Raw genomic sequence first — 13,711 nt, 5'->3', positions numbered from 1 at the left:
TGAAAGAAAGCATTATCTTGCATTTTGCAATTTACTGAAAACAATTAAAAGGCTCATTGATCTGCAGTTCATTAAAATAAACATTCGATATGAATATGTGCCGACTGATCTGTTTTTTCTCTGCTGGGAAAGTGTAGTGAAACTAAATGTCACACACAGTGGAAAATACATTTGTTTACCTAAACTGTATTTCTGCAGCTCAGGAAAGGATGGACTTGGATGCTGGCAGTGCAAAGAAAATCAGAATCTCAGAAATACAAGCCAAGAGTGAAGGAGGGTGCTTTGGCAGATGAGCAGAGCAAACAGAAAAACCTGACTTAATGCCTCAGCTTAAACATTGTGTGACTGGCATGAGGTCAGTTGTTGGTCTCAAGATGAAAATTTCTGCAGTGCAACAGCACTGGTCTGTCAGAACAGTGCTTATTTAAGTGAGTTCACATTCGCTCTCCAAGTATTAGCCAAAAAAAACATAAAACAGAATCAGTTTGGAAGGTTACTGTAGATGTTTGAAATCTATCTTAACCAAACATTGAACTCTTTCACTTCTAAGCTGGTTTAGAACAGAGTAAACAAGTATAAAACTTTACTCTGGGTGAGAACAGAAAAAGCTCAACGTACAAGAACCAAAGGAAAACCACAATCAATGTATCTCAATTTTTGCCTTAGAATTAAAAAAATAATTTGAAAGAAAATTCAGCCTATAAATGCGGTTCATTATGTGAAGGAAACCTAGTTTCCTGAAATTTGTATTTTTGTGTACAATTGTCATATTATCTTATGTTAATGATGTATTAAACTTATATAAGCTAGTATAATAAATTCTACAGTAATAAAGGCCACAAAATATTATTTATTTATTTAATGGAAGTTGAAGTAGCAAGGTTTAATTTGGTTATCAATTTTCAGGCTGGAATTCTTTGGGCATTATTGTCTTTTCTCAGGAGGTCAAGCGGTTGGTTGTTGGCAGGATATGACAAAAACTTGGTAGAAAGTTTGTACATAGGCAGAAAAGGAGCCATTAAATGTTGGGGTGGGATTGGGGATCACTAAAACTACAAATACAGTGTCGGCCTTGGTGGACATCATGCTCTGTGAGCACTCTTTAGGCAATGATACAATAAATTGTTTCATACTGAGAGATGTGTTGAATAAGTAGTCTACTTTATATCTGGTTACAGGTCAACAGCACATCATTAACTAGTAAGTTGGTTGTGTGGTTTTACATATCCTGCACTGTATGAAGAATAAATGACTGTAAATCAAATTATGTTCATTCGTGTTAGTCAAACGTATCTAAAAACATATTCAATGTAAAGCATGTTTTAGTGATGTGAATGTGCTACATAGTTCCTTTTCCCCCCTCTTCCTTACTAAAGCTTGACCTGTAATGTCAGTCTCAGAACTAAGGTCTTCAATTTTAAATTGGTACATTGCAACCTCTATTTTACAGTCTTGTGAACTGATTTGTAGCACGCAAACCACAAACTCATTACCGTCTCCTGCCACAGGGTTATCTAAGCTAATCTTTTTATTTCTAAGTCCTCTTCCTTTTTTCTAAATCCTTCCCCTGTCTCTGTCAGTCTCATCTTTAATGTCTCATTAACTAACTAATAGGAATCTTTTATTTTTTATATGCAAATGAAAATAGAAAATGCCATTTTAAAAGAAAGCTGAGAAGAATCATTATTAATCCAAACCTAAGTGTTTCTTTTTAAAAATGATTTTGTGCAATAAAAAATGTAATGTTTAGTATTTGTATTACTGGAATTTACATATCTTAGATTTAAAAAGTCTTTTTTTTGCATTTCATAAATACATAAAAAATTGTTAATCAAATTCTGCCTATTTTTATTATATGCTGATGCATATTTCATTTTGTTTTTTGTATTTATTTGTATTATTATTATTTGTATTAGTATTTGTATTTTGAAGTATTGAATTTGATGGCAAATTTTAGAAAAAACCTTGATCTGTAAAAAAAAATAGTTTACGTCGCTGGAGGTTATTTTTGTCTTTAAAAAGAGTTGAAGCTAAGAGAAGAAGATAAAGTTTTTGCATTAATTCCTGACATATAGAACAATGATTTGACATGACCAATCGTATTAAAGAAGAGAAGAAACACAAACAACTGACTGCATTGAAAAAATCACTACAATTTGCACAGTTTATAAAGAATCTTAAAAAGATCTCCCTTTTTGTCTCTTGTACAGTAAATGATTAAGGCATCAGGTTTGGCTTGTTCAAACTCAAGGTATTGTTTCCAGTTAGGGACGACGACGTCCTCTTTAACAAGCGTAACTAGTCTTCCAGCTTTGGACCATTCTCTGCTACCTGCTCCAGAATTGATGGAAAAATGCTCATCTGTATTTTCTTCTTAAAGACACAGCTACAATCCTTTATTTACTACAATTGCTATTAAGAGCAGTATAGCTCATTGCAGGCGATGGCACCACATTGGTTACAATCTTCTGATTTCTTCTGCAAAGGTTAGAAATGAATTCACACCTCTCTCTCTCCAATTCTATAAAGATGTGTAGCACTCAGAGTAAGTCAGTGTTCTTTTACTATATTAAATTGAGACTCAAGGTCACACTCAAGTGTAAATAACCAGTGAAACAGCTATCAGTGTAATCATATACACAACTGCAGGTATTTTATATCGTGCAAAAATAGAGAAAGAGAAATATATAAATAAAAATATTTTCAACTATTTATGTAAATGAATACATAATTATTTATCTCAAATAACTTTTAAGACATGAATTTGGCTGGATTTCACATTTCTTCTTCATTGCATTGCTTTTTTTTATTGCACTATATAATATGTGCATTTCATGTCCAAATACACAGAGGAGGTGAACTGGCAATGAACTTTCATTACCTTCGCACATTTTCCCAACTGCCCCTGTTTAATTCATACACTGCTCTCATCATGTGAGCCCTGGTAGCTGTCTTACATGACTAGATATAGAACAGTGATGTTCAAACAGTATTTTCTTATTGGCCCTACTGATATTATGCTTGACTTTATGTGGAATCAAACATCTGTTCTTCATTTCTAAAGAATATGACCTGCATTTCCTAAAGTATTTTGAATTTCATCATTCATCAAGATGTGTTCAGTAATTATACACAGGGGGAAAATTCAGGTAATAAACATTTATTTTTAAATATAGCTAGTTTAGACTGCAGCTGATAGTTGTTAAAAGCCAGTTAACAAGATACACCTGCACATCTTTAGTCTGTTTTCATTAAAAAGACTTTCACTTTCATCAAGTTTAAATGGTTTATGCGATCATGTTAAAGTTCTCTTTGCTTATATGAAATGTTTTGCAAGCAATACCAGTACACATACCAGTATAGCATGTGTATTACATCCAGTTTTACGTGTGTTTTGCCCTAAACTGCTTTGGCCAGCTGGCTTTTTGTGCACTACTTGCATAGTAATAGTACAACATTAAAATTCTGAACAAGAAGCAAAATCTCGTGACATTTACAAAAACAACCAAAGGTTTGGACACTTCAACCCTTTTGCAAAAGCACTTAGCAACTTGTGTTTATAATTTATTTTGTCAGAATTCCCTCAAAGCATTCTCACAAATCATCAACAGAATCCCACAGCTTATTTATTTAGCACATCCATATTCTTCTGTTTTTAAGTGGTACTAATTACTTTTTTTCTGTCATTAAATTAACTAAACCAATCAATTGCTGAAGTATGTATTTGATGAGAGAAATTAGAATTGGGCTTTTGTTCCAGGACTTAATTAGATAAGTCTATTTGCTAAAGATGGAAGGAGAAATTAAATTTATAAAGCTGAAAAGTTCCTTTATTGGCTGTATTGTCTCTGGACATGACCATCCTTGAAGTTATTTTTAGAATTTGGTTACGGGAAGTATTTTGGCAATGGGGTTTAAGAACAAAGCTTATTGTGGAGGAAAAAAGCATTTTCAATATACAGTAAAGAAAAATATGTAGTTCCTAGTTGTGTTCATAGTTACCAGACTGTGACAGATAGGGAATGGTTTTCTGGGCATAATGAAATGAGATGTAGCCCTTTGTCAACAGCTGCAAAAGTAGAGCTGACTGTACTGTTAAAACATTGCTGTTAAATCATTGCACAGTTGCATTGCTTTTTAGATCTTGCATTATGCATCACGTAAAATACCATGTAAGTGGTGAGTAAAAAAAAAATCAATAAATAAAATAATAATAATAAGAAGAAAAACAACAAAAAACAAAAAGGTCTTAGGATGTCCTGTAAAATATAAATCTTATTCTGCTGATAGTATTGTTTATTCAGTTTGTTTAATTAGTGGCTAAATGTTAGTTTGTGTTCTTCTCACATGGGATCATTTAAATAGATTTAATATGTCAGGACTATTTTCTGCCTTTCAACTATTTTCTGTTAATTAAAGTAGCCGCATCCTAATCTGGTTAATATATTTTAGATAGTCATTGACGCTACAAATCAATTTTGAGACTCTTTTTTTATTTGTCTGAGCTGCTTGATTTACAGGTCATCACATGCTCTTAGACCAGCTGACCAGATGATTTTAACTGTCCCGAAAACATTTTATAAATCCAGAGGAGACAGAGCCTTTTACGTTTTAGCTCCTAAAATATTGAATTTGCTCCTACTTCAGGTTAAACTAGTTTAGAAACACATTTTTATTTATGAGTTGTCATCTGTGTCTTAATCTTTTATTCTTTTTATGCACTTGTGCTATTTTAAATTTCTTATAGCTCCTATGTGGTAATTTTGAGTTGTTGTATTGTTCTGTTTGATCTTTTATTTGCACTTTAATGTACACTCATCATTTGTGCTGTTTTTATGTTTTTTCTCTCTTTTTTTTACATTTATTGTACAGCACTTTGGTCAGCTGTTAGGTTCTTTTGAAAGTGCTTTAGAAATAAAATGGTGTGGTGCATCTTCCCTCAAATCAAGAAGGAAGAAAAGAGTGATTGAAATACAATGGGTAGTTTGTCCAAGGTTGTTCTGTCTTAGCTTTACTTACACAACCTTTTCGTGCTACATCTGTGCTTCATCAGTGGGAAACGAGTGTGTACTTGCCTCTGAGTCAGAATCTGCCAAGCAGAGAGCACGTCACTTGTATTTTTAGATCTCCACCATCTATTACTCTGAGGCTGGGGAAAAGTTTGTGTAAACAGAATATAGCTGCAAAAGATGTAGAAATTAAATTAAAATAAACATCTGATAGTTTGCATGCAAGGAAATCTGAGTATATGCTAAGATTAATGACTTTATTCAGCAGTCTTGCATGCTTAGGCACAGCTGGATAAAATGACATCATGGGACATAGAGCAGATCGCTGACACTGTAAAGTTTAACAATGACATTCAGTGTTTTATTCTTTAGTCCCTCTCAGCAAGCCCCTAAATGTGGGTGCTGGGTCACAATGCTCCTCTGTGCCCTCAGACGTATGGCATCCTGGCACTAATGTGGTCCTGGAAAGTTCTCAAAGTGCATGCTCATGCCAAAGCTTCCCAATGTTCCAAATCCCTGGATGGCACCCACAGGGGTTCATGCTCGATTTCATGTGACTCAGGTTCCAAAATACTGACAGAAAGACACTTCTAAGGTTAGTGTATTAAACAAGATAGGCAGAGAATGTGAAAAGAGGATAGAATTGCCATTTATTTGTTAAAAATTTGCTAATTAAATACTCTTAACTAGCTGTCAAACCACTCACCACAGTGAGGTAAAGATTGCCACAAAATTCTTTAGAGGAGAAATGAAAAACAGATTGATCTTTAAAACCTGACAACCAGTCAGAGCCTTTCACATCACAGACCCCCTAATTACCTCTTTATATTGACACCAGCTTTCTTAGTCATGTACAGTGTCCTCTAATCAGACTCTAGCAATGATTGCAGAGTACACTGCACCTTCCAGTCAAAAGGTTGCTAAATAAGCCTTCTTGTTCTCCTCAACAAAGAAGAAAACTCTGGGATGATGGAGGTTGTATGTGTTCAGTCACTGATGTAATTACATATTTAAAAGGGGTTCACACACAGTTCGCTTAAATATCTATTTTCAAGGCCAAAATGAGGTAGAGCCTTTTCTCTGTATGTGTTGGTAATATGACTCAGAATAGCAAAAAGGGAGATGAATAACAAGAACAAGTGAAGAGTGGGTAAGCAGGAGGATAGAAGCAGAAAATACTTTAAATGCTAGGTTGGTGGAAATGGGGTGGGGGTGCGGGGCAGGGGGTGGGGGGGTAGTAATGGAGGAAAATAAAACAGTGAGTGAAAGGATGAAGATTGAATTTCATCTTCACAGGCGAGAACAATGCCTGTGAACAAACAAAAGGATGAAAAGATGACCTGCCGTTGTTCTCACACTGATGGTTAGGCAGTAACCCGTCTTCCTGATGGCAACCCCTCCATTTGACTTCTTTTCTTGATGCAAGTCCCTTACTCCCGCTACCTAATGCCAACTCTTGACAATTACCGGAGCGCCAGAGGGTTGGCATGTGCAGAGTCAGCAGACAAACTGGGAAGTCTTGCTGTCATAGAACATAGAGTCAGTCAAGGAAAAGGGCATGCGGTAGGATGGAAAGACAAAAAGGGGACTCAGTGTAGAAAAAATGAATGATTCATTTTTAAAATGAAAATCTGAGGACAGTTAAGCTGCTTAATAATTTGGCTGATGTTGCATGTGCACATATGCGCACTGTTGTGCTGACTGTTTATCCCCTATCTTTAGGAGGGGATACAACACTAGTCACAGTAAAAGCAGATTATGAGATTAAGTGTATGCTTCTGGAAAAATAAATAAATAAAATTCAGATAAATAATTGAATATAGAAAATACAATGGTACAACAAGGAGATCATTTTTAACAGAATTTTTCTTGTGGTTTGTGTTAGTATAAAGGGAGTATGGGTGTGAAGTGTGGATGAAGTAGATATGTATTCCTGCAGAATCCTACAATATATAGCACCATGTGACAACGATTAGGGCCAGAGAGGTTACCTTCTTGTTGTTGTGACTTCGCTGCGAGCAGAGAAACAAATTGCTAAATCAGTAGTACTGATAATCGGCTCTGCAGAGAAGTAATCTGCAGACTTTGTCTCTTATACTTTTATGTCTCTTGTGCTGATAAAGTTTCCCAAGATTGCTTTGAAAGTGCACTGCATAATCCTGTGGGATTAAATATTTTTACATGAATCATGTGACACAGTGCAGGACATGAATCCTAAAACATGGAAAATATCAAATCAAGGCTTTGATTTTAAAAAACCGCAGGGCTTACACTTTCTTTTTACTTACATTTTTTTTTCTCTTCAACCCCCCGCCCATCCAGTTCTTTCTGTGTGTTTGGAAATAGGATCTTAAAGGCCAAATTGAAAATGGTACTGCTCAACACATGGCAGCAGATGCGTAGAAATATGTGAGGGAAGGGGAGGGAGGGAGGCAAAAGGGAAATAAAGCCAAGGGACAGAGAGACTGAGGGAAAAACACAAAGAGGGTGTGTTAGCAGGAAGAGCAAGATTACAAAAGTTAAAAGCAAAAGAAAGGATGGTTACTGGCAGACAGGAGTACAGAAGAGGAAGAGAGATGAGAGGGAGAGGAGAGGGAAGAGGAATGGAGAGGAGTTTAAAGGCTCTCAAACACTTTGCACTCCCAGCACAGCAGATGCCACATTCTGTCTGGCACAGTGATCTGTGGGCCTGCTCTATTTATACCCTCGCTGTGTCACTTCAGGGCCAGCACAACACTCACAACACGCTCACATCAAGCATCAGGCTTTTGCAGCACCCCTGCTTGAATAAAGCATGTTGGAGAAGCTCTCTGCATGGGATAGAGATTGAAAACTGTATGAAGGCAAAAACACTAAATGCACCAACAATACACACACACACACACACACACTCAAACTACAAATGAAAAAGAAAGTTAAGATGGTTTAATTAAACATGGAAAAACCTCTTGTTTCAGTTATTTTGCCACATTTTAAGGCATGCATCCAATGTGGTTGTCTATCAACGATGTCTCCAAGCCCAGATCGGTCAGTGCTACATCTGGACAGGGTTCCTAAAAGACTTCCATAAATTTTACTCACTTGACAGAAATTTCACCACAGTACCCCTTTTCCTTGTGCTTTTATCAGCTATTGATGAAAGAGGGTCTTCATGCAGGGTCACCGCAGGGGTCAGAGATCAGGGATATTCAGTTTAAGCCCTTCACACACAAAACATTTCTCCAGATTCCTTGAATTGTTTAATGATATTAGGCATTGTTGAGAGACAAATAGGCAAATCCCTTAAAATAGCTGACAAGTTTAGCTGGACATCCTCTGATTCAAGATTCAAGATCTTTATTGTCATTGTGCAAGCATCGTTGCGCTTTCAAGATTCTCTTACAGATCCTGCTTTTGCAGGATTGTTTTAACAGTTATTGTTTTGACATCACCTTTGATTATTACATTTTTGCCTCATATCCAGCCAAAAAAGTTTCACAATACTTGCAAACATTGATGAATATTAATGAAATGAAGTTGGAAAAGACAAAACATGAAATATCTTGGATGAATACTGTCTGTAATTAAATAGAAGTTGAAGTAGGCATAAAAATGACTTGTTTTAATTCTCCACAGTATCCCAACTTTTCTTTTCTGATTTTGAGTTAAATATGTGTAGAAATATTAGTATAAGATGCAGATTTAACTGCTTTCAGTGCTTTCCTGCTTTCAGTTGGCAGGTCAGACCATGAGAAACAAGAGCAACCAGTGGGAGAACCGAGTCTTTTGAATCACCACGGTTACTGGGATTAACAGCCACGAATTACATCAGCTTTTCAGCTTGCAATGGGTAGTGTTGGGAAACTCTGGGAAAATTTGTGTGAGTTTACAAAAAGGAAAGAAATAAAAGATCATTTGAAATTTGAAAACTGCAAAATCATGTTGTATTCTAACAAACAGTGGATTTAAAGAACTGGAGTATAACTATGATATATAATACATGAATCTTCACATGACTTCATTCTCATCTTGGCTGGTTCCTCTGATGTGGGTGGAAGGAAAGCTTGATAACAGCACAGCCTTCATTTAAAAAGCAGCAAGCTGTGGACAAAAGGAGGGTGTCTTTACTCAGGCTAAATGTGTAATCTTATTGATGAAGCTATGTTACATTGTTAAGAGACAGCACCCCTGCATGTTAAATGGCCTTTGTTTGTCATCAATCAGCCCAAATGTTACAGGAGCAAAGCAGGGATCATTACACATCCGCTCAGAGAATCAGCTCTACACCACACATCCATCAAGTTCACACGCCACGGGTTCATGCAATGTAATGCTAGCTGGATGAGAACGGCAGGGCCACTCACACACAAATACAAACACACTCACACATCAGTTTGTGACCTGTTAAGTTATATGAAAGTCACACACACAAATTCTAATTGGGTGGAGCGTAGTGGCTTGTGAGCAGAGGAATATTTTATGAAAGTGCAATATAAAAGCAATCTTTGTAGGGTCACCTTTGATATTACAAAAGATAAAAGGCTAAATTATGTTTATGTGACTGCCAGTGTTAAAGAGTTGGAGGCATTTTTTGAAAGCGCAGACCACCACCTATATTTGGCTGTAAATGATATTTCCAATCTAATGAAAAGGTAAGTTAAGTGATTGTATAACTGTGTGTATACCAGTGATTGAGTACTCCAGCTGTTAGATGTACAAAGGGAAAGACAGAGCGGTGGTTATGATGACACCACATATACGCAGGAGAGAACAACAAAAGCTTCCTGCTCTTTGAAGTGGACTCTATCACCCTCCCATCCCCACTCTGCAACCCCTCCACTGTCCGTCAGCAAGCCATAAATCTCGGCTCTCATCTGCCGATGTGCCTCTGAAGTTCAGGAATTTGAAACCAAGTGAATTATGGGAACACCTGGGAGGGGTGAAGGGGATGGGAGACAGCGGGAGGGGGAGTTCTGGCATGCTCATACCTATGAAGGGCAACATGTTGACAGCCAACAAGGCTGATGGATTATTTCTGGTGGACAACTATCTTATGTGTGGATAATATGCCTTTGAATAATGGAATAAGCACTGAATACAAGCCTGCTGACGGGATGCATATACCCACATATACCCACTGTTTTGACTAGGTGGATACGCTGCAGAAAAAAAGGGATGACAGAGAGAGGAAGGTTTTTATTCTTTTTGAAAGGCAGAAGGTTATAAAAGCAAACATGGCAGGGGTCACGGGACCTGGTTTGATTGTTGATCTTGTGCAGCAAGTTCACATTCCTCGCACTTGCATGCTTAGAGTCACTCATTGGCGTGTCCTTTATTTGTGTCACTGTGCACTTAGTCTGAATCTGTTTACCAGGTGTGTTGTCTTGAGTTTTATTTCATCTTTCTGCTGTATATTGTGTACATATGCAATATAAGTGAACAAAAAATATTTGTTTATAATTTTTTCAGAGTATAAAACAGAAAAACAACTGACCATCTGAAGCCCTGCCCAATTTGAATATATATATATATATATATATATATATGTATGTATTTCCCTTTGAAACTCTTTAACCAGTTGTGACAGATTGCCTCTTATATTTAATTTTTAAACAACGGGTACTTGACTTCAGTCAGACAAAAAGATCTTTAAGCTTTTCCCTCTGCGGTCTTTAATGTTAAACAGTTGATCTTTTGGTAAGATCTAAGTAAGCTAGCAGAGTATTCATTCATTGAATATACTTATTTTAAAACAATAACTCTGTTAAGCCTTGAAAAGGACTATTGATTATTAATTTGCCAGCCCAAAAAAGTATTGAGAAAGCCACATGCCACTCATCATCCCCATAGAGAACAATTAAATAAGAAAAACACATAGTCCTTTTTTTACAGTACAGATAACATTAGAAAATGCTATTAGGAGAAAGGACTGACTGACGCCTTCGATTTGATGCCTGTAATGCCATCTTGTGATTGCATGCAAACTCCCTTCAATCCAATTATGACCTTGATAAAAGACTGATTATTGATTGTTGAATTCATTAAAGATAAAAATAGTTGCCAATTCATATTCTGTTGATAAACAAGTCGGATCATCTTTTAACATTTCACTGCATGTTCCCTTCTGTGTGTAGAGTCTGGAATGACTATGTGTTGATGAAATAGCCATATTGTTGGCAGTTACCTTCACACCAGCAGTAAAAACAAGATGGACATAAAAGTCTAAACACATCTGAATAAATCACTCTGTTGCACTTCCCTTGCCCTTCCTGCAGAAGCCGGTCTTTCTGTCTTAGCACATCTAATAGCTTGTCTCTGTACTTTTCAATTTCCTGATGGGACGTGATCATTTTTGCCTTTAAGATTGACTCATATGCAGCAGTCGATCTCAGGGATATATTTCAACCCCCTGATGCCCAACAACCCCTCCTCTTTTTTTTATCTAAGAAAAGATCAATGGTATAGAATTAATGAGGTGGTTCAAAAATCGAATGACTCTGGGAAAAACGAACAGTCAAAATGAGAGAAAATAGATATCCCCATGTGGTAGACAGTGCTATACGACTTACGGGTGTAGAACCCAACAAAGACTCAGTTTCCGTCGTAGCTGCATTGATTGTTCAGAAGATGTCTTTGTAAGTAGCCCAGATGATTAGCCCCCACCATGCAGTTAATCAATGCCCTCAGGATCTCAAAATTACAATATTTGCACAGGCCAAATAGCTGTGAAGAAGTAGATTGAGGAGCAGGGGAGGGGAATTAATAATAAAAAAATGAATGTATATAACTGAGACAAGGACAGCAGCCACATCTCAATGTCAAAGTCTTTATTTTTAGCCTCACTGATCAACAAAATGTTAAGGCGGTCTAAATTACACGTAACCTCCGACTTGACACCTCTTGCTGAACATTTCAGTTGTGTTGCCAAAGGATGCATGTTATGCAGAGTATAAGGTTGAAACGCAAAGGTTTGCAGCTTGGATTGCTTCTCAGTGTGGAAGGAAGTGAACCGCTACACCTCGTATTGTCTCCCCTTTGGTTAGGGTAATTTGAGGATGTCAAGAAGTGCTAGACACAAAGCCCCACCCTGCAGCTGTGTCAGAGTATAATTGGTGTTGCTGCTGGCGTGGGAGGCCGGATGCCTCTGTCTTATCATTTGAAATGAGTCAGGTTACCAGTGTGACACGGAAGCGGTACCTTTGTGAGAGTGTGCACATTTTCCAATGCAACGCAATTATAATATTTAGAGATACCTTAACTGTCCAATGCTTGTCCTTAGAAAAACATTTAAAATAAAGCATAAATAATGTTCATAGGGGGAAATAATGTGAAAGATTTTATTGACAACTGTCGATCCATATAATCACCCATTCTATTGCCCTGGGACTGATGAAAGATGATGATTTACATCAAAGACTATCATAGATGTGCTGAGAAACTTTTGTTTACCAACCTGACTACCCATTCATTTCTAATTACATTTGCTGAAAAGGCTCATATTTAGTAATTTATCTGGACCTTAAAAATGTGGTGGATAAATATGTTGTCTAGTTTGCAGACATTTTCAGTCCTCTTGTTACTTTGCTATGCTCTTGTGTGGATACTGCTGCCTGTGATCACTCAGAGAAAAACGTGAAAAAAAAAAAAAAATTGTAATTAAAAAAATCCTTTTAAAATTTTCTTTTACTGTCACAATTTTACTTCTAGTACAAAAACTGCATCAAACAAGTTTCTGTTTGCTCCTTTTTTCATTTGGATTGAAATCAAGATGTGGACATCGTTATGCTGAGGAGTCTGCAGGTAATCAATATTATTGTCAATATGTGCTCATCAAAATGCAGGTGGTGTGATGTTAAAGGTTAAGTGAATTGTGCTAAACAACTCCAGCCACTAAGCAACAGCACAAGAAAGGTGTGTAAGCAAATAGTGTCAAATTAAAAATATGATTTAGAAATTATGAAGATTATGCAAATGTGTTGTGGCTAATCTAAAATGATTAATAACAGGCAAGTATGTAGCTGTGTATGTGCTTCCTCCACTTTTTCCTTGTAAATGGACTTTATTTAAATAGCACTTTCTAGTCTTGCTGACCTATTCTTGCCACAACCGTCTTGTAAAATATATGCAACATTTTACAGACATTGAATAATCTCAGCTTCCTTAAAAAGCAGAGTCTGCTCTGACCCTTCATGTAGATGTCTCTAGCATTTCCAGTCTAATCGGTTGTCCAGCTGAAGGTACCTCCATCGCCTCCACCTCTTCTCCCAAGATGTGGACATTGTTTTGTTTCCTCTTGTTCCTTCTGAAGTCAACAACCATCTATTTTGTTTTGTTTGTGTTCAAGATGATGTGATGAGTCATTTCACAAACTGACTGACCAGTCCTCTCTACTCAGCTTCTTGTCCATCAGTGATACACCCCATAACTGCTGAGTCATCAGAGTATTTTTTCAGATGACAGGACTCTGAGTTATATTGGAAGTCTGAGGTGTACAGTGTAGATTTACATTGAGCTTTACATTTCATGATGCCAATGTAAACGTTCAACCAAAACAGATCATCCCAACGACATTGTCACAACATAGGAAATAAAGTACATAACTAAAATATATAGAGTAACAATCACAAAAGGTTAAATTTCTGCTGAATATGCATTTTCCATCAATCTTTGCCAGCCCCGGCGGTACGGGTGGGCCCCAGTGGGCAAGGTAGGCCATCCCATCC

At 36.9% G+C, this 13,711-nt stretch overlaps 1 protein-coding gene across 1 annotated transcript in view; it reads left to right on the top strand.

Annotated features, from left to right (window-relative positions):
- Positions 1-12,755: 12,755 nt before the first annotated feature.
- pamr1b (peptidase domain containing associated with muscle regeneration 1b) overlaps positions 12,756-13,711 on the top strand; it is a 56,929-nt gene continuing 55,973 nt past the window's right edge. The window contains exon 1 of the mRNA XM_041997610.1: positions 12,756-12,788. The gene's annotated coding sequence lies outside the window, so the exon portion shown is untranslated. The remainder of the gene's footprint in view (positions 12,789-13,711) is intronic.

Source organism: Melanotaenia boesemani, chromosome 10 (assembly GCF_017639745.1).
Source record: "Melanotaenia boesemani isolate fMelBoe1 chromosome 10, fMelBoe1.pri, whole genome shotgun sequence".
Classification (NCBI taxonomy): Eukaryota; Metazoa; Chordata; class Actinopteri; order Atheriniformes; family Melanotaeniidae; genus Melanotaenia; species Melanotaenia boesemani.
This window is presented reverse-complemented; position numbering and strand designations above follow the sequence as displayed.